Below are 21,303 nucleotides of genomic sequence, written 5' to 3'. Positions count from 1 at the left end.
GTGCCCCCTTATTTAGAAATTGTCAGTTTATGGGACCATTTGTTTTTCTTCATCCATGGTGACTTACTTTCTTGATAGAATGTGGAGAGGGTAAAGGAGGCATCTGAACGAATCCCAGCCTGACTTCTAATTTTTGTGCACTGTTACAAATGCTTCAAAATTATTGAATGCAGTGACACTAGGAGGGAAGCTTGGCTGGTGACTGAATACTCTGATGATTACTTCATCCCCTCCAGTAGTCAGACTGAGCCAGCTAAACAACAACAACAAAGTCCCAGAAGTGACTGTGATGCTCAGCCCCCAAGCAGGATCTGCACTGCTCACTGGATGAAGGTGAACTGCAGCCTTTTTTTGAACATCAGGGAAAGAGCCAGGTGTTGCAACGAAATAGAAAATATACATCAAGTCTCTTAAGGAAAGCTACATTGTTGGCTGCGCCACAGATGTGCTGCATGAGTTTTGTGCTTGCTTCCAAATCTCTTTGCCTCTTCTATTAGGTGAAGTCCAGTTCTCAGAGATGGTGCAGCTTTTCTCATCCTCTGTTGGCCATGTTTATAGGCTTGCATTGTACAGAAGTTAAAGGTAAAGGTAAAGGACCCCTGACAGTTAAGTCCAGTTGTGAACGACTCTGGTCTTGCGGTGCTCATCTCACTTTACTGGCTGAGGGAGCCGATGCTTGTCCGCAGACAGTTTTTCCGGGTCATGTGGCCAGTATGACTAAGCCGCTTCTATCGAAACCAGAGCAGCACACGGGAACACCGTTTACCTTCCCGCCAGAGCGGTACCTATTTATCTACTTGCACTTTGCTATGCTTTTGAACTGCTAGGCTGGCAGGAGCAGGGACCGAGCAACGGGACCTCACCCTGTTGCGGGGATTCGAACTGCTGACCTTCTGATCGGCCGGCCACTAAGGTGGCCAGTCTGAAAACTGGGTGGAGCTCATAGCTTTACAGTACTTGCAAAGCAGGAAGCTTAACTCTCGGGAGCATGTGGGACAGCAGAAGGGTAATGGGAGCAATGTGTAGTGGATCCCATCCTTCAGCTTGCATTTCATTGTGGCTACACCTCCATAAGCTGTAAGCTGTAAGGAGAAGTAACCACAGAGAGGGTAAGGACTCCCATGCATGCCAGGAGCCTTAATCTGCTTCCCAATATGTAAGAGGGAAAATAGAATGATAGAATTGTAAAGTTGGAAGGGGCCCTGAGGACCAACCCCTTGCAGTGCAGAAATATGCAGCTGTCCCATACAGGGATCAAACCTGCAACCTTGGCATTATCAGCACCACACTCTAACCACTGATATACTAAGCCTTTAATGGCTGACTAGGTCAGATTTTTCTTTATTGAAGTGAAAAGGCAGTACAGTATGCAGATAAGGAAGATTGAATATTCTCTAACAAAAATCAAAAGCCTGTGTGAAGAGTCAAGTGTAACTAACCCTTCCCTAAAGCTGTGTAATTCCACCCCCCCCTTTGCATTCTGGCTGCTACCTAAAGGAGTGCCTCCCTCAGAGTCATAGGCAAGGACAATTATCTGGGTCTCTCCCAGTAAGCGGAATTGCTACAAGATTGACTTGGTATCATACTGACAGGAGGGTTCTTCAGTTAGAACCTTAGCAATGTGCGGGGCAGACAGGAACCAGAGATCATCTGACCCTTTCAGACATGGTTGACGGCTTTTGAACATCCATTCCTATCTGCCTTTCCTTACGGGACTAGGGGAATACACTCAAACTTAACTGTAAATGTATTTTCTGACCGAATGATGGAAAACTTAGTCCTCTATTTGTTGTAATATGCTTGCTTACTTAGTCAAGACACTGCTTGACAGAGGTGTTATGATGGAGTGTTCTTTAATCAGCCAGTCTTGAACTTTAATTTGCTGAAAGCTGTTTTGGGAGCTGAGCTCCCAGGGGTACTGGGAGGGTTATGGGAGCTGAGTGGGCCAGTGGTACACATAATTTCCCAGGTGCTGGATGTAGTGCTGTGAACTAGTTACGAGTGATAAAAGAGGGGTGTATACCTAGCAGTGTAAGGGATGAATTTTTTCAATAAATTTGTGTGATGTTAAGTTGTATGCTTAGTTAAAAGAACTGACCACCCTGCAGATTTGGTTTTTGGAATGTGGTAAATATAGGGTTCGCAAACACTAATGTGGCATCTTGGAATATCAGCTATAGACTGGTATGAAGAGATGTTAGCCATAAGCAAGTGGCATGCATGGGAGAAGTATGAATTACTGTACTGAATGTAAGTATTCCTGGACAGAAAGCCGGTAAGAAGGAGCAAGTTCATTTCTCATAACATTATGCATCTTACTTCCCTGTTTCCATCAAGGAACGTAGGGAGATGCCTTCTATTGTGTCAGATCATTGGGCCATCTAGCTCAGTAATTCCTACACTGAATGGCAGCAGCTCATCAGCTTTTGAGGGCTTTGGCCAAGGTGGTTGAATTATCCTAAGTTGTCTTGTCAGAAGAATAAATATGTGCAGCCCAATAATATGCATGCATGTTTACTTGGAAGAATGCTCAATTGAATTTGGCCCAAGACTATAGCTGAAACTGTTTTAAAGCATGCACCAGGCACAGGAACTACCAGAATGTTCTCTAATTGTTATCTTCTGTATTTTTTTGCAGTCTGATTTCTAAGGCTGTTGTTTATTTCCCCAGACAAATATGCTGGCTGCATAGTAATACTGCAACTTTCCCTTCAAGTCAATAGCAGACATTATGGGGTTCATGAATTTCTATAGATGACCAAGCTGTTGATAAAGACTTACATGTGGCAAGTGTTTTTGCTCTAAAAGGAGGCACCTTTTTCTGGAACTTTGCACACAAGGGTTGTGAGACTTCCAGCCATAGCAGCCCCCTGGAGCATTATGTGTGCTTATAAAGGTATTAAGGATATAGAAAGCTTGATAGCTGCCTCAAGCTGAGAAGGAAATGCTGTAAGAGGAGGATTAATCTTAGGGCAATGAATTTTAAAGACTTACTTCTTTTATGTGTTGTGGAAAGCTATCAAAATGCTAATGGTCTACTGCCTTAACCTTCAACAGACACTTTTTATTTCTTAATATGTTCAGTGTTTTGTAAACAACTAATTTAATGGTGGACTGTTGGGAAGATAGTGGTTCCCTTGTACACATCATGGCATTAGTCATATTTGGAAGGTTTCTGCTGCTGTTTTCATGAGCTACAAAGTCAGTGAAAATGGGTGGGTGGTTTTTTAATGAATTGAATGTGGTTGCCTACCTGTCACACTGATGCTGCCTTGTCTGTTCTCATGTCATGCCATTATTCTGGTTGTAGCTGCTTTGGCGTGTTCCAGGGCACCAGTGTATTGGTTTTGTGAACTTCCAAGACACCATGACCAAATTTTCCATTGATTTACAATACTTTTACATAAATTCTGCAATACTTTGCATGTGAGGAGGAGGCTGAAGTGCATCTGGAGCAATATGGACACCTAATATTATATACATGTGGAAGGCATAGAACTAATGCATTTTAAAATAACAGTTTTATTTGCTTTGAAAGTAATTTTATTATTATTATCCACTTTTAGGATGCAATCCACATTCACTTTGCTGAATTGGACCCCCCCCCCCCGCACATCCAAATCAGCTGAGGAGAGGGAGGAGATGTAATGTTCCCCTCCTGACAATATGTTGAATTATTATTTTTATTTATTAAACTAATTAAACAGCTCTGCCTCCAAATTAATTAGGGATAGGATCCACTGCTGGATTGGCCCAGGACCAACTTTTGGGGGGTGGGGGCGGAGCGTGGATCAGGGCCACAGGTTGCATGGGGTGGGGCAATACACATCCCTAATAAACCCCTTTCTGAAAGTGCTGCTTCTACAATCTTCAAGGCAGTCTCCTTGTCCTGTTAAAAAGCACCCCCAAACCCAAGAACTAAAATTTCACAGGTTAATAGTTTGGACTTTACTGTCTTTAGAGTTGCAGACTTTGGGCACTTCCAGACTGTTTCTATTTTTAGATGGGATTCAGTCATGTACTGGCAAATCCAGGTTCTATAATTATAGCTTAATGCCTTGTACAACAAACCCACTTCTCCAAAAGTTCAGACTTTTGGTGATAAGGAAAGGGGTGGGAAAGTGTGGCATAACACATGCTTTGATGCAACTAACCCCTCAGCAAACAGATTAGGATGCATGATCAATAAATAGGTTGTCTAGAAACACCCCTCCTTGCTTAAGTGTGCCCTGGACCTTTGGAGAGACTTAAAATAATTATTTGAAGGGATATGCACAGCTAATGTGGAACTTTCTGATTGACGACTTCATTAACAGTAGGCAACATTTGCACCCTTCTGATCCCTAATCATCTGAAATAATAAAAAGATTTTTTGAGAGTTAAAAGTAGCAAAGATAGATATCAAATGATGCTAACAGCTGACTTAAGCATGATGGTGCTGTGGGTTAAACCACAGAGCCTAGGGCTTGCCGATCAGAAGGTCGGTGGTTCGAATCCCCATGACTGGGTGAGCTCCTGTTGCTCGGTCCCTCCTCCTGCCAACCTAGCAGTTCAAAAGCATGAAGCGCTGCTCTGATTCGCCAGAAGCGGCTTAGTCATGCTGGCCACATGACCTGTACGCCAGCTCCCTTAGCCAGTAAAGCGAGATGAGCGCCGCAACCCCAGAGTCGTTCACGACTGGACCTAACGGTCAGGGGTCCCTTTACCTTTACCTTTACTCTCCTACATGTTTATTACTTGTACAATTCCATGAACTTTTTGGCAGCTAGCTATTCTGAACCAGGTTCTGTTTGCTCTCTTTTCTTAAAAATATTACCATGCACTTGGCTGTTTGGAGATGCTTCGTGATGATGTTGTTGTTTGTTTAGTCGTGACCAACTCTTCGTGACCCCATGGACCAGAGCACGCCAGGCACTCCTGTCTTCCACTGCCTCCCGCAGTTTGGTCAAACTCATGTTTGTAGCTTCGAGAACATGATACGTTTCATGAAACGTTTGTTTAAAAGAGATTTTGGCTACCACGTCATAGCCGTGTGGATGGTTTGAGTTGTTTTATTTTATGTTTTGTATTTGATCGAAAACTTTGTATCTCAATAGTCTAAGTCAATATTTTGGATAGTGTGTTATCCACATGGTTTCTGTTGGCTAATATATGCAAGATAATTGACCATTTTGTTTATTTTGTTTCTAGTGAAATGAAATTTATTGTTTCTAGAACAAGAGGTGGGGAAAGAGATTTTGCTATATTGCATTTTGTAGGCAACATTGTACTTCAGTCATCTTTGAGATATCAACATCAGTCAGATTCTGGTAATAAATATCTGAGACAGACATCCCATTACCCTTCTGTGAAATATTCTGGAACAATGGAGCTGCCTGTACTTACATGTAATCATAACTACTGAGACATATTTTTTTCTCTCTGTGGGATGTTCTGTTTCATAGAACTGCAGGCTTGAGGGTTGCAGTCACCATTGGGCCCTCCAGTGAGCATTTTAAAAGTTATTTTTACCACTGAACAGTATCTTTATAGCAGCTACTTTAATCTTTTTCTGCTGCTCCAGTCAACCACTCTTTGTTTTCTTACTTTTGATCGTTCTACTCTCAGACAAATTAAAAGGATACTGTGTCATTTTGCTCTAAAGTTTGTGGCAATCCAGGGTAGGGAGAAAGAGAGATGATACAGAGCTTGGTCTTGGGGATCAAGTGGTATATTTAAAGCACAACTATGGGAACAAAGATTCTTGGAATAATGTGGTGTTCATATTTGTTGCCACTTTCATCCTTGAGGATGAGAGCTGCAAAATGTGTAAAGTTTTGATTGGTTCCATATCTCCTGGTGAAAACGGTTTGCCCTTAGCTTGGTTTGGCATCCCCCATCCCAAATATACCAATATACAGGCAATCTTTCTGTGGGCCACTGGCAGAGGAAGAAGAGTGTGGGGGGAGCGCACTGTCCCGGCAGTGCGATCCCGGTAGAGTGCCATTGCTGCTCCCCCCCACGCACTGGGTGCCACATCCTTGCAGGCGGTGTGCCCTGCCCCCGGGACGCGCACCCTGCCCCTGCAGGCAGTGTGCCCCGCCCCCGGGACGCGCACCAGCCCACCCCCCCGGTGCTGGAGCATGAGGCTCCGCCACTGCTGTGAGCTGTTCTTTGCCAGATTTGACCTGGGCAACTTTGTGTTGTTGTTGTTTTAAAAAACATATGAGCTGGATAAACCACCAGCAACAACCAAGGATTTATATGAGATTACAAATAACTCATACAGAAAGGACTGACTGGCAGTAGCAGGGAATGCAGTTTACACTGAGATTGAAGAAGTGATGACCAGCGAGCAGAGTGTTGGGTTTAGAGGAGAATTTAAATTGCGGGCAAGGCCTAAATGCAATTCATAGCCTTGGGCTTTTTCAGCTTTAGAACTTCATAAAATAAGAATACCATGGGTTTAATTTTCAGGATTGCTACAAAAAACTATGAGGGTCTTGTATGTTCACTGAGCCATAGGAATAGTGTGAATTTAAAATCCTCAGCCTTGTAGAACTAAGAGGTTTTTCCCCATCACAGAATCACTCTTTGGAGTTGATAATGTTGCTGAACTCTCACTTCCAGGTATGAGTTTCCAAGCAAAACCATTATAAGTTAGGCAGGGCTTGCCCATCTCAAATGGTTGGGGGGGAAATCAAATTCAAACTATGGAAGTGTAGTGGGCAGAAGATTTTTTTTAAATATGCAGGCATGTTGGCATCTGTCTGTCTCGAAAGACAATGGAGTGTGCCTCCGGGGGTGAAGTCAAACTGCTGGAGAATCACAGTGCCTGCTGTGGCTGCAGAGACCAGTAACTTGTAAATGCTACCTCCTGCATTGCTTTTGCAGCACTTAAGTGACCTCCCCTGTGCAGTATGAAGGTTCACATGATGAGGAGTCGGGAGGGGAGCTATCCTGGGATAGTGCAGAAGCTGGTTATTACAGTACAGTTTATCTTTATTCACCAGCTTTCCTGAAAGCATAACTTATATCTTCCATTATTCATTTCTTACAAAAGCAAACTTACTCTCTTGCCTTATGCCCTGCTCGGTCTGCCTCAAAACCTGGGATTGCTGCAGTTTGTTGCCATCTTCTCCTCTCTTTGCATTGCTCTAGCAGCCACAGTCAGGATTTATTTCTCACACATGCCAGAGGTTTAGCATCTAGCATTTATGACATGGATCATGGCATACAGTGGAATATGGGTGCAGTCAAAATCCATATGCGCTTGGCTTTTCCTGAATAATGCAGATTTGATTCAATGGGAATTAGGATTAATACTGGATTTAAGTTTCTCATAGTTGGCTGGCAATAACCTAATCTTCTTAAGGGTTGCAGGCAGGCAACATTTCTCTGAATGTGTTTAACATTTTCAAAACTGATAAGAAATTGAAATTTGATACTGAGGGACTTCAACCCCAGAGCCATCGAAAATGCAGCACTTTACACTGCTATCTTTAAGGCAGTCTTTTAATTTCCTTAATATATGACATTCACCTAGGTTCCAATACTAGGTTCCTAGTACGCACTTAACAGTAATATTTGTTCACTTTACTTTGTTGGAGCGTTAGTGCCTGTGATGACTTTCAGAATCTGAATGGATTACATTTTTCAACTTGACAAAATGTAATCTTCAGATGCAGACAAATGCTTGCATCAGGGCAGTGAATGCCTGGATGTTAGTCTTTTTGCTTGGTGGTTTCTGTAGCTCCTGGGATTGTTAATGGCCCTTAGTACAGAAAGATGGTACCGTGTGAATCTGTGTCTGGCATGCACACACAATGAGTGGAACAATTCAGTTCTACTGTTTTAGTTTTTCTAAAGTTTCTCAGTTTGGTCTTGATCCATCTGGTAATGGCTTGGAGACTGTGCCTAAGTCAACAGGGTCTGAGGGCTAGGGTGGAAAGCATCCTGGATTAAAGTTATTATTTTTAAAAGTTTACAAAATTTTGCTTCAGAAAATACAGTACCGTTCAGGATTTGATGCTCTGTATGTATCATATGTACAAGACAAGTATTTTTGTGTGCATCATTCTACCTGTAACTAGTCAGACGTTTGGAGGAAAAGCTAATAATACACAGGCAGCTTGGACATTAGTGGACACTCGGTGTTTTAATTCCATTCAAAACAGATTACTCCTCCATGAGGAAGGGTAGGAGAGGAACTGGACTACCACAATTATTTTAGCAAATAAATAAAGTAACAACTTGATTAAGATTTGAGAGCTACCAACTTCCAGTACACTTCTGGTGTTAATCTGACTCGGTCTCTATACTGCCAGCATCCACTCCTTGTTTAATATGACCAGGAAAGTGCAAATCATGTCCAGTTGATTTGGATTCAAGCAGAGGTGCCCCAAGCAAAGCTTGGTCTGGGAAGAAAAAGCACATTTGGAGCTGTTGATTAAAGCAAAGGAAATCTAATCACATTGTTTCTTTCTCTTTCTTAATCCTGGCCCACAGAAATTAGTTGTGAGAAAAGCTCGAGGGGGAAATAGGAAGATAACTGCAATTCCAGTGGAAGGAAAGGAAGTCATCACCAGGACACAAGGTTTGCCTATCTTAATTTACAGCAGTTGTCTTCAACTGGTCCAGACTTGAGACCCACCTCAGACACCCAACTTACAACATGAGACCAACTTTCACATTTTCATCAGGCCTGAAATCCAGTGTACAGAAAATAAATCTGCAGAACATCCATTTCCCTTAGGTAGCAGTTGTTCTTTGTTAGATGCTGTAGTTTTTGGCTGTTTATAGGTGGGCAGATTCTCCTACTCTGAAGCAAAATAAAAAGTATGTCCCTCTTTCATTTTGCAATGCCTTTCCATTTTATGTATTCGTTTCATTAATAACTAAATAAAAACTGGTTAGTTTTCTCTCCAAACTCACACTGAGATACTAAGGTTGTAGTCATGTGAACTTACTTGAGAGTAAGTTTTGTTAAAATGGGGGGGGGGGGGAGAAGCCACACCAAGGCTTTCCCCGCTCTATGCCCCACCCTTCTTCCCCCCATTGCAACTGCTAAGCCCTTTTTCACACACACACACACACACACACACACACACACAAATTATGAAGCACCCAGCTTCTCTTTTTCTTCAGCCTCATCTGTACCTAGGGTATCACTTTCACTTATATTCCCACACTGCTTCCTTCCCTCTACTTTTCTGCCAACCCCTTGCCCAAAAAACCTTGCAAGGCTCCCTATGTGAAAAAGAGGCTCCTCTGAACATGTGCAGAGTGTCTTTCTCCCCCCCCCCGATCTTCTTGATATTCTCAATTTTCCTTCTCCATGCCCTCCCCCAGGATTCCCCTTTTTGCACACACTCACCATTTGCCTGTTGGGGGTTCTTCTTTCCCCAGTTCCTCCTTTGGTACATGCCCATTAGGCCCCCCCCCATGGTTTTATGTCCTTGGTACAGCCCACTTTCCCTTTTCTCGCCCTTTCTCCCTCCCCTTCTGGTAAACCCTACTTCCCACCCACCTTTAAAGACCTATGATTTAGAGGATTCGGTTTTATTTGTTTGAAGAGCTAGGCTGGATCTAGACACATCAAAGAAGCGTTTCAGTTAGACGTTTTGTAAATCTAAACAGGGAAAACAGATAGAGAAAAACGGGATTCCATAGTGCCATCTAGTGGCACAATGTTATATTGCATATAAATCACTTTTTCTTTACCAGTTTAGCTGAGTCCCTAGTTAGCACTCACCAGGAGTAGTGTACTTGTGATTCTGACATGCTTTTGGGGCTGCAATCTCAAGTGAGTAGAAAAATGTTTCAGTGATTAAAGTTCTGAGATCTGGTAACCTAGACATACATTTCCTATTTGGAAATTGATCAGGCATGTTCAGTGCGTATAATTCATAGCTGGATTTTATATTAATTTCACAGGATGGATTAGGATGTGAACAAGTCAATGCAGTGTAAGTAGTGCACATTTTCCCCCAGAAAGTGTCACCTAATCAATACCAAACAAATTAGAATTCAGCTTCCCTATTGATCCAGTAATAAATTATTATAATGAAAACCTTTCGGGAAAGAAAACATTTTTTGGGACAAGTTTTAGATTCAAACTATAATACTATGTTGAATGAGGGGGAAAATGGATTACAAGCAAAACACGTAAAGATTCCACTACTGTTTTCTATTGGAACAATTGGTTAATAACTATGTGACGCAGCAGACACAGCATTTGTTGATTTTTGTTGCTGCTAATAGGCTGTAGGCAAAATGGATACAACATTGTATTGTGGAGCAGAGAATTGTGGAGCATTTTCAAAATAAATTGAGGATAATTCTTGACGTACCTAGATGTTTCCATATTTATTTCTAGTGACCAGAAACAGATAAAATATCTGGCAAATCTTTTATCATTAGCAGAACTTTCAGTTACTGGCTTAGGCTGCAATCCAGCACCTGCCCCTCTCCTCCTTACATCAGGCTGTGTGTGGTTTGGATTGAGCAGGGACACCCCTCCAATTGTGTCTGCCGGCCCAGCTCTCCTGCAGGACATGTACGGAGATGGAAGGCCTGCTGATGGTATCCCTGTCAGTGGAATCTGGTAGAAAGTCATAACATGGGGCATTCCAACAGAGGGGATGCCACCAGTGGGCCAGCCGGGGATCTGCTGGATTCTGAGCTGATCTCACAGCTAGTGTTGGCCTGGAGATGGCACAATGATCAAGCCTGATCTGCTTCCCCCCACCTGCGGCTGCCTTGAGTGGCTGTGGATGCATTGGAGGCTCAGTTGCTCTGCAGAGTTTTAGTGGCAGTGGCGGCAGCAGCAGCAGCAGCAGCAGCAGGGAGTTAGGATTGCTCTGCCAAAGGGCTTTTACATTCAACTACTAGATTAGCTAAACTGTGTTTCTTGGAGCAAATTGGAGTCAAGTTGTCAAAGGTTCAAATTGGCTCCAAAGTGTAGTTCATGAAGCTCAGCATTATGGCTTTTCTCTGGAGTTTCTTCACTCTTTGAACCCTCTTCCAAGCAAACAGATTTTCAGTACTCGGGTTCGTAATGTCTGTTTTTATGTGCCATCACAAGTAATAAGATAGCCACTTAGTATGCAGTGATGTAGGGGGAATTTTCCCTTAGTGGCTGGAGTCTCAGAGAAGAACACTTGCAGAGGAGAAAAAGCAGTTTACTGAGTATTCAGGTGGGGTGCAAGGAAGCACAGGCCGGCGCCACACACACACACACACACAAACACTAAAACACACGTCTGCAAGATGTTCTGCTCAGGGTAGTCAATCACAATACAATTATTATCATAAAGAAACTCCCCCACCCAATAAGTTTCTACTTTGTTTCTTACACCTGTGCAATAAGCCTATTTACTTCATAATTTCATTGTGCTTAAACAAGGAAATAGTTAGCAAATGACTACTTATATTTGGCTTCTTTTCATGGCTGAACATGCTGACTATAACATCTATGGGTTAGAACAATGCTGAATATATGCATTTTTGTTAGAAAAACAGAAATAACCCAATGACCCGTTTTTGCTCTCCACCCACAATGATTAAATATAAATTTGAATTTGAAGCTTATTACTAATCCTGCTCTTAGAAATGCTTTAATTCATCCAAAGATGCAACAGGTGCCAACTGCAGGACTTTCCTTTTTCTTTTTGTAATGAAAATGCCTTATCACTTCAGACTCTGCCTTCGTGGCAGTGATTCTGCACAAGATGTACCCTATTATTCATTTTTGTACTGTTTACAAAATTCTCAAATTCACCTCTTGAGGTAAAAACTCCAGTTGGTCTGAACTGAAGAAAAATTGATTTTCTGCTGGCTCCTTGCAACAGTGTGACTCAGCAGTAGTGCAAAGGATTTGCCTTGGTAGCTTCGAAAGTTTCACCCAATCTCCTGCCATCTCAGTAGCATGATGAATAAGTAAGACATTATTGCTATTGTGACTATTTTTTAAAATTGTAATTGCTATTCCACATTTTGTTTTTTGTTGTGACCCATGGCTGAAACAATAACAAATGACTGGCTGATTGGCCCGTCTGGCTGAGGCTGATGGGAATTGAAGTCCAACATCTTTCCCAGGTTTGGTCGAAGGCCAATCATAGACAATTTTAGGATTATGTTCTGTGAACATTAGATTTGGGAGCTAGAATATGTTTTTCTCATGTTTCTATGTCTTTAGGTTTATTTTCTTACTAATTACACCTGACAAACAAGTGTGGAATTGAAGCAGAACCTTCAATATAAGAGATGCAGTCAGTGCTTAGCTTGTGGAAAACTTTTTTCTCTCTTGATAAAAACCCTTCTGCTTCCCACAGCAATGTAATGACACATTTTGCTTAAGTTGCAATCATAATCCTGTTTGTAGCAGGCCATAGCTGACACCACAGGAAGTGTTATCATTATCACAGAGTGTGGAGATTTCATTGTTCTTTTACTCAGGGAAAAGGACCAGAGACAGGAGAATGAGAGGAAGCTTGTTAACTTCTTAATTGCCTTTCTGGATATGATTTCAGTGGAGCAGAGTAAAGGGGGAGTATGGATTTCCTGCAACAAATCAGATATCATACAGTTAATTTTTGTTGAATGATCACATCTTCATAAAGCAGGTGGTTCTTAGTCATTTTTCTAAAACACATATTCCCTTTGGTTCAACAGTCCTTTCCTAAAGTTTGGAACCTCTCATCATCATCACTTTTAATTTGTATACTGCCTTTCTATCTTACAATACTCAAGGTGGTTTACAAGCTGAAAAAACAAATAATGTACACCTTATAACAATCTAATGCAATACAAAAATGTGATAATAAAACATAGCTTTAGAATAAACAACCTACATCAAATAAAGTAACATTCAACAATCATTAGAATAGTATTGAATAATAATATCAGCATATAAAAATTAAACAGAATTCCACTCTTAACAATTACAATAAATTATTTCTAAACTACAATCAATAAAACAGATGGCAAGCCACAGTACATAAAATAATACAATACAAATTGAGAAGTAGGGACTAGAGGGTAGGGCAAGGCAGGTGAAAGAAGGCCTTGCCTGATGAAGTCTTTCTCCTCTTATCTATACCCTCAGCTTCTACCTCTCCTTCCCTGCCCAGTGAGCTGCTGATAGAAGAACAGCTTGTTCTTTCCAAAGTTCTGAACTGTTTGTAGAGGTTTCTCTCCCTCTGCTTCCACCTTCCTTTGTTGTGCTTGTGTGGTGCTGTTGTTGGAGAAGGGTCACAGCCCATTAGCAGAGGACTTGCTTTGCATGCAGAAGGTCCCTGGTTCCATTCCCAACATCTCCAAGATGGGCTAGGAGAGTCCGCTGTCTAAAACCTTGGGGAGCCACTGCCAATTAGTGTACACTATTCTGAGTTAGGGTTAGATGGTATAAGGCTGCTTCCTAATGTTTCCACCTCACAGTAAGGCAAACTGTGCCTTGCCATGAATGAGTCATGTGTGCTGGTGCATGTTGCTTAAATTGCACCCACCTCACTCATCCCTGTCCCAAGCTAGCATTATGTGCAACCCAGCACTTAGGGTTTGTTTCGCTCCAAATAGTCGAGAGGAATCCAAGAACAAACCCAAGGCTTCCTCTCATACTTTGGAGAGTAATAAACTATAAGCATTGGCTCCCATGTAATGTGAAGCCAGTACCCTTGGTTGTTCTTTGTAGTTGGCCATTGTAGATGACTAAACTTTCACATACAGTGGTACCTCTAGATACGAACGGGATCCATTCCAGAGCCCCGTTCACATCTAGAAGCAAACGTAACTAGCGACGGCATGTATGCGCACGCGTGCGTCGCTTTTCGCCACTTCTGCGCATGCGTGTGACGTCATTTTGAGCATCTGCACATGCACAAGCGGCGCAACCCAGAATGAATGCACTCTGTTACTTCCGGGTTGACGGGGAGCGCAACTCGAACGCACTCAACTCGAAGCATATTCAACCCAAGGTATGACTGTATACTGAACACAGTTCGGGGGAAGGAAGATTCTGTATAATTTACGTCTAACTGGTACATAAGTACCAATATTTATACCATAATAAATATATATGTGATAAAATACCTGACGAAATTTGTATCTAGTTGCTACTTTAATTAAAAAGGACATAACGAGCATGAGATAAGCATCTCAGTGGTTGCTTTTTACTCCCACCCCCTGGAGATACTTTAACTAGTAAATGTAGCATGATTGACAGTTCTTGCAGACTTCAAAGACCCAACAATCAGGGGCTTCACAGGAATACTACATCTGTTTAAAGTAAAGTTGAAGGAAGGAGCTTTTTCACCCATCAAATTACTTCAGAAAATACCTTGTTTGACAGTGCCTAAGTTTGCTTTGCATATAAGCATTTCAATAGCAGGGACAGATTTATATTATGACACTGAGGCAGTGATCTAAGGGTAGAGAAGTGGAATACAGGATGCAGGATTTCTCCCCGCCCCGCATTCCAAATTTATGTTAGACACCAGGCAAAATCCTCCTGTCACTTATTTCTGAGTTGGGAGTTCCTGCAAAGGTTTTAGTTAAATTAGTTGTTTAAGAATTGTGGGTGCTCTGATGTTATTTTATCTCCTGTTAAAGACCTTTTAGACAAAAAAACCTGAAACGTAAATGCTTTCTGCTGCGTACGTCTAGGGTAGTGGTTCCTAAACTTCCCCCATCCCTCTGCAACCACTTGAAAACTGCTGATGGTTTTGGCAGACCACTTAATGATTTCCCCCCCTGCCTTTCGTAGCAGTTGTAATGTGCTGCGCTAGATGCTGTATGATCTTTAATTGTATTTTTATTGCTGCTTTTATTTCTTACATATTGTATTTTATTGCACGTTGAATTCAAATTCAGATACAACAAAACACAATATAAAAAATTAAAGGAACAATAAAAGTTAATTAAAAATCAATATGAATATTTAAAGCAATGGATGTGCCATTTCCTGTCTTCAATCACAAATCCACAGAGCACCTGAATTACAGACTGCAGTTTGGGAACCCATGACCTAGGCTGTTTTTGTTCACTAATGCTGCCTGAATGGCTTTCCTGCACATGCCCACAGAGGGCTTTTATAGTTATGAGAGAAACTGCTCCTGCAATGACTCAGAAACAAGTGGACAGAGATGAACAGGCCTAAACTAAGTGCAGTTAGTTTATCATTCTTTGGAAAGATTAAATTTAAGAAGACCTCAATATCAGTGTTCCTAAGTGAGTACAATGATACCCGGGTTAAGTACTTAATTCTGGAGGTCCGTTCTTAACCTGAAACTGTTCTTAACCTGAAGCACCACTTTAGCTAATGGGGCCTCCTGCTGCCGCAGCGCCGCCGGAGCACGATTTCTGTTCTCATCCTGAAGCAAAGTTCTTAACCTGAAGCACTATTTCTGGGTTAGCGGAGTCTGTAACCTGAAGCGTATGTAACCTGAAGCGTATGTAACCCGAGGTACCACTGTACATGGTTGGCTTGGATATGCAGATGTAAGTTCAGTGCCTAACTGAGAGAACATTGTCTGATTTAGGACAAGCTCCTTCTTCTCAGCTTCACTGCCCTGTTGATAAAATAAAAATACTGCCTTCCTCCTGCACAGGGCTTTATAAAAATAAGTAAGAGAAGGGTTGTAAATAAAGAGTAGGTGTCCCGTTCCTCAGACTATGTGAATAATTGTCTCCTTCTGAATTGTTGCATACTTTTTCAACTCTTGAGGACCAAACTTTTTTTTGTCACATAGTTTAGTGCTGTGTAGCTGTCATTTTAAAACACTAAATAGCCACTCTGGAGGGAAGTGAGTCATATCAGGACTGAGGCATGTGCTGGGCAATAGATGTTGGTCATAATATTGAAATGACGAAAGTGGGAGCGATTGTGGAATGTTGATGTGAAATTTACTGTTTATTATGGGATAAAAGAAAATTATATGAAAATGATGTATAGATGACTCCTAGTAAATTAGCAAAAATGTATAAGTCAGAATCAGATGCCTGTTGGAAGTGTAAGGAGAAAGAGGGTACCTTTTCTCATATGTGTTGGTCTTGCAAGGTACCAAAAGCACACTGCAAAATTATATATAATGAGTTGAAAAAAAATGCTGAAAATAACATTTGTAAAAAAACAAAACCTAGTTCTTTTAGGAATAATAGGTTCAGAGGTACCCAAAGAACAAAGGAAATCATTTATGTATGTTTCCACGGCTACTCGAAAGTTATATGCCCAGAGATGGAAAGAAGAAACAGTTCCAACTAAGGAAGATTGGCAACAAAAACTGATGGAGTATGCATAAATGGCAAAACTTACTGGAAGATTAGGAAATCAAGAAGAGAGATGTTTTAATATAGAATGGGGAAAATTGATTAACTATCTTAAGAATTATTGTAAACCGTGAGAATAACTTAAATGGAACATAAAGGACGAGTAGTAAATAGTAAATAGATATGAACTGAATATGCAGTGGGGAAATATATAACATAAGTAACTGCAGGAAGGGGGCTTGATGATGGGATGTCTTAACTGGATGTGTAGATTTAGATTTGTGATTCAACTGTAAAATATGAAAATGAAAAATAAAATCTGAAATAGGACTGGGGCATGTGGGGAGGCGACGAGAAGCTTGGATCCTTTCTGCCTGTCTCAGTTCTGATCGGAATTGGACACACCCCACACAAACACAGTTTACTATTTGCAGTGGTAGGAAAAGATTCAATTGAAGGTTTCTTCCTACTGTGAAAAGCAAGTGTGGAAGGGGTGGGTTGAAGACTGATGCCAATTGGAACCAAGCTCTGAGCCAAGCATTGAACCTTTGTCCTCCTCAAGTCTATGGTCCCAATACAGCTCAATTGCTGCAGCCAGCTGTTTGTTTGAGCAATGCAGTGACAAATGCCAGGTCTAGTTTTGCTCTCAGTATTTCTGAAAGGCATCCCTTTTCTTGTTTCATTCCCCTGCCCTGGAAACCCCTGATAATTGTAGTTCTGTGAGGGGGGGGGGGCGCTCGGGATCTCTGAGACTGCAGCACCCTCATCAAACTACAGTCCCTAAAAAAATAAATAATTGTATTTAAGAACAGGTGTGAGGGGAGTGTTATCTGTCTTGTCAGTGTTACAGTTATGCAGGCAAGTTATACAGCTTGAAACCCACCAAACCTTGCAACCAGCTTGGTTCAGGGGCTGAAAGCACTTTCTGCAATCGTGATTTGCAGCGGAATAAGCTTGTAAATAAATAAGAGGGAGCACCCTGGCTCCTGCTCTTGCTAAGCTGTTTAGGCTTCATCTGAATAAATGTTTACTCTAGCCATATAAGTCTGGTGCTAATGAACCTAAATTCAAAATGCAAGGGATTCTGCTGAACGACTAATCCAAAGGGGCTCTAGAATCCTTCCTCTCAATAAATAAATAAAGCCCCATATATTAAAAAGTTTCTGGCCAAATAAATAACTGCTGTTTGTTCAAACAAGTGAAGCAGAATAGTAATAGCAGGCTTTTTTGTTTTTAAAAAAGTTGTGCTTGCTTTGTTAATGTATTTTAATAGGATTCTTCAATAAGATATGATGTAAAGCTCATGATAATTATTAATTCACTAGACAGTCAGACTGCTGCAAGAATAAAATGCACCTCTGTCTTCTGGCCTTCCTGATTGGCAAGGGCTAGATGTTACATTTGCTTTTAATGTTTCTTTTGCACTTGTCATAGTCAAAGGTTGCTGTTGTAGTTAGACCTGATTTTAGGGATGCAAGGTATTTGTATTTCTGAAAAGCTGGAGCTTCTGCTCCTACTTAACTAACAGACACATAGCCAGACACCTTTGGATCTGTAGAACATTTTTCTTTTATTAACTCTGACCCATGGTACACCAAAAGTTAAACTGGCATAGCAATCAAAGATCCTTCCTATGATGTCAACAAAGGCATTGTTTCCCAGAAATACAAATAAGGGTAACATCAGCCAGGAAAATGGATATGCGAGACACCTACAAATCAAAGCCATCAGAGCCCTATAACTTCCAAAGTCCTCCTAGAGAAGAGTAATAATGTGTGCAGAATCAATCCCCATGCTCTCCAGTTAAAAGCTATTGGATGGCTTACCTTAGATTTTGTGGATCCCCTTTTAGAGAGAGGAAAAAACGTGTATCCAGACTGATTCCAATTTCAAAAAGTAAAATATAACAAGGTAATACTGAAAAAGTTCCCAAAGAACATAAGTTTAGGTGTATAATGCCATCTTTTTAAAGTAGTGTTACCTGGTTTCTGAAATGCGGTCAACATCTGAGGCCTTTCTTCGGGTTTCCTGTCCATGAGAGGTCTGGATGGTGTCAACATGAGAGCAGGCCTTTTTTTCTGGTTGCTCCCCATTTGTGGAATGCTCTCTCCAAGGAGGCTGTTCTTTCCCATATCTTTAGGCACCAGGTGAAAATGTTCCTCTATAACCAGGCCTTTGGTTGATTAAACAATCTATGACCTTTTAAATGTATTTGTGGGAGGAGATTGTTAGGTTTTGTTTTGTTTTGTTTCTTTACTTGTTTTGCTATTATTTATGTGTTTTCTCTTTTCACTTTCAGAGGTCATAAATTTTTTATATTTTTATGCTGTAAAGTGCCCGGTGATCATCAGATGAAGTGCAGCATATAAATTTAAATAATAATAATAAATTGATACTAGGGTGATGAATTTTCATACTGCACTCTTTCTGCAGTAGTCCATTGAAATATTTAAACATTTCCAGCTGCTGCTGTTATAATGTACTTTCCACCTCCTATATCAGAAGTCAGTTGTCTTATGGCTGCATTTATAAAAAGGTATTTTTGGCAGTTGTTAGTCCTTAATGTTCTTCCATATTTTAATTATAAATGGGTGTATATTAAAATAACATTATTATATATCAATCTGAATTCTCTCATCCAACTTTTGTTTCAAAGCTCTGGCTCTCTCCTTTATTAACAATAGCTATTTAAAAATGAAGTCTTTCTAATTGCATTTTTGCTTCTGCTATTGTAGCGATTCCAAACTCTTCCCAAGGTGACTGCCTTTCTTTCCTGTGGTGCAGACTAGATATTAATGTGGTTTGCTAAATAACTACAGGTTGAGTTACTAAAGCCATTTTTATTTTATAGTATAAAATCAGCTATTTTTTTCGTAGCCATTAAATTCATTTTAATAATTGACTGGCTTGCAAATTACGTAAACCTTTCCTTAAAGTGCCCAGCAGTCCTTTCTTTGTATGGAGCTTTACACAAATTATCTATTAATTTTCCATTTAACCTCTCTACTACAGAGGGGATAGTACTAGAGTCTATTGTCTGTGTATTCAGAAGTAAATCTCCATGAGTCCAATGGAGATAACTCTCAGCTAAGTAAGTCCAGGATTGAAATATGAATAAATCTCATCCGTTCCTCAAACCTACAGCAGAAACATGGTTGCCTAGACTAGGGCTTCTAAATTTCACCAGTTCCTACATATCTGCTCTTGAATTTATTTATTTTTTGGGGGGAGGGATCAGCAAAATAGTCAAGTGGCACACTTAAGAAAGCAAGTGTTAGGATTTTCATTTTTCCCAGATTCTGTCTTATTTCACTCGGCTTTTAGAGCGTTCTAGAGAATGAGTAGAAAACCTGCACAATCAGCTACTGTATTGACCTGAATATAAGCCTCACTTCCCCCCCAAATTCCAACCATGAAAAGTTAAAGTGCAGCTTATATTCACGACCTTATAGTATGCAGCCAGGAGTGCGGGGAAGCAGTGCCTGCCCCACGTGTAGTCCCCCGTCCTCTCCCCCAAGGCCGGGAAGGGGGAGACTGAGGAAGGGAAAAGGCTATCGGCTATGCAGCGCAGCTCTCTACCCCCCCCCCCCGCCCTGCTCAGTATGCAGCCAGGAGCAGCAAGGAATGGAGTGGCTTAAATGTTGAACGGTCACTTTAAAATGTGAAGGTTCATTATTGCTTCACAATATGTCTTTAAGGGCCAGGGCCAAGGCAAATAACGAGACTCAGTCTTACAGCTGTGAAACATAGCAGGTGCTGCTGAGTTGTGTTAATCAAGCTGTGTCAGCAATTGGGTATAGTATATAAGGAGCAGCACCTAGCTCTCCCATTACCCTGGGGGATGGGTTGGTGGTTGGGTCTGGTTTGTTGTTTATGTATTTAGTGTATAAGGAGTTTTTGCTTTTGTTATTAAAACCTTGTTTAAGTTATTTTTGAGTCCCTTTTTAATGCATGATCTCCCCAGCAAGCTCTCTGCAGCGCTACTAAACTGCAAATAGCCAACATTATATTGGGGTATTTTTTCTTTCTCTCCCCCCCCCCCCCCATTTTAAAGGTGCAGTTTATATTTGGGTGTGGCTTATATTTGGGCCAATATGGTATATCACGTGAACTATTTGTTGCTTGTTTGTACCACTTCAGATAGCATTGGGGGAATCAGATGTTTGACTGTTCATCCATACTATATATTTTTTAAAAGTTTTTGCAGAAGTAGAAAAACTTTCTACTCTAGCTTTCTTCCTTGCATGCTAGTTTTGTATACAGCATCAATTTTTAAATGGGCAGGCATTCGAGAGGGCTGTCTCCACTGGTAATCTGAAGTGATCCAGTCATCATCTGAGGCTGCTGTTCATGTGTTGCAGCTCTCAGAAAGGTTGCAGTCTTGTTGATAGTTCAGCTGTCAGAGGAGTCGGGACCTCCAAATCCTTATGGACCTGACGTCTAACATTGAAAAGTCATGTCCAAAACACTTGAAATATAAAGTTAGAAGGGTTTGGTTAGGGTACTCTGGTTTAAAAGTTATGGAAGCATAGAATTCACCCGTTATTGGGGGGGGGGGGGTTGATTTAAATCATATCTTACAGGTACAGCATTCCATGGGGTTTTCTTTCTTTCTGGATTCTCTTAAAAAAATGAAAATATATGTCTTCACACACTCTTAGTAAAATAAACGCATGTGCAGGGCTTCACAAATGATCATAGTTTCTTCTAAATTGAGATATAGCCCAGTGCAGGAAAAATATGGAATATGAAGCTGTCCATATCTTTGATTTCTTCCTGTACAGTTATAAGAAATAGGTTCTGATTCATGTAACCTTTTAACCCTCAATACCAGAGTTGTTATAAAAGAGACAGAGAGGAATACACGTGGGCAGTCAGTTTGCTACATTCTTTGAAGCTGCATTGAAATTTCTCAGTGGCACAGCTCTAACAGCACAATTGTGCAAAAACTGAGCAGAAGTTTAGTAGTCTGCAAGTGGCTGGAGATACTTTCATTGCTTCTGCCAGCTTCTGTACAAAGATTTACCAGACTCTATTAGTGAGTGAACAGAAGGGTTA

General features: G+C 41.0%; 1 protein-coding gene and 1 long non-coding RNA gene across 5 annotated transcripts in view; one reads left to right on the top strand and one right to left on the bottom strand.

Annotated features, from left to right (window-relative positions):
• The window catches only part of LOC308475470, a 597,484-nt gene that overhangs the window by 318,327 nt on the left and 257,854 nt on the right, over window positions 1-21,303 (bottom strand). The gene's annotated exons all lie outside the window — the stretch shown is intronic.
• TSPAN18 (tetraspanin 18) overlaps window positions 1-21,303 on the top strand; it is a 160,258-nt gene that overhangs the window by 25,085 nt on the left and 113,870 nt on the right. For 2 of the 4 annotated variants that reach the window (XM_081002257.1, XM_081002258.1), the window contains exon 2: window positions 8,488-8,575. The exons of 1 other annotated variant lie outside the window; for it this stretch is intronic. The gene's annotated coding sequence lies outside the window, so the exon portion shown is untranslated. Of the gene's footprint in view, window positions 1-8,487; window positions 8,576-8,676; window positions 8,735-21,303 lie in introns of those variants that run through there. One more of the 4 variants, XM_081002260.1, reaches the window with a different exon arrangement.

Source organism: Podarcis pityusensis (assembly GCF_964106645.2).
Source record: "Podarcis pityusensis genome assembly, chromosome: 1".
Taxonomy (NCBI): domain Eukaryota; kingdom Metazoa; phylum Chordata; class Lepidosauria; order Squamata; family Lacertidae; genus Podarcis; species Podarcis pityusensis.
This window is presented reverse-complemented; position numbering and strand designations above follow the sequence as displayed.